This window comes from Calidris pugnax, unplaced genomic scaffold (assembly GCF_001431845.1).
Source record: "Calidris pugnax isolate Ruff unplaced genomic scaffold, ASM143184v1 scaffold82, whole genome shotgun sequence".
Lineage (NCBI taxonomy): Eukaryota > Metazoa > Chordata > Aves > Charadriiformes > Scolopacidae > Calidris > Calidris pugnax.
In genome coordinates, this window is record NW_015090833.1 from 1,388,799 (window position 1) to 1,389,554 (window position 756).

Sequence of the window (756 nt, forward strand, 5' to 3'; positions counted from 1 at the left end):
GCCCGGGAGCCGCGGGGAGGTTTGTGTGTGTGAGTGTGTGTGTGTCACGGAGACGCTCCCCTTCCGCCGCCGTGACTCGGGTGGGTGTGGGCTGTGGGAGGTTTTCGGCCCGACCTTCCCTTCTTCTTCTCCTCCTCCTCCTCCTCCTCCTCCTCCTGCCCCTTCTTCTCCTGCCCCTTCTCCTCCTCCTGCTCCCTCTCGAGGGGTGAGCCAGGTGAGCGGCAGCGGTCCCCGCAGGGTGCAGGCAGGGCAGGCAGGGCAGAGCAGGCAGGGCAGCAGCCTCTGCCCACCAGGGCATCCCCCCGGGTAGGAAGGAGGGATCCCCGGGGGAGCTACGGGGTCCTGGGCCACCCCCTCGAGAGCCTCTCTCCTTACCCGATCTCATTAATGGCATCCCGAGCTGGGGGATGTCTCAGTTAACAGACCGGTGCCCTCAAGGTCTATGGGCAGTGTCTTGAATCCGGTCTCAGACCTCATTTCCCTTGTAATTAAGAACCCCAAATTAACACCCCAGCGGTGCTCAGACGCAGCGAGCGGCCGCGGCGCACAAACTTTTCTTACCAACAAACAGGATGAAGCCAGAGAGCAGAATAAAGGCAGCTGGAGCCAGGTTGGGTTGGGTTTGGATTGGGTTTTTTTTCCCCAAAAGGAAACCAATCGTTATTCAGTTCAGCCCGGAGAAAACAGGACGCAGAGAGATAATATTGGTGATTATCATTTAAGCCTTGTCCCAGGTGTTCCAAAGGCTGCGCTCAG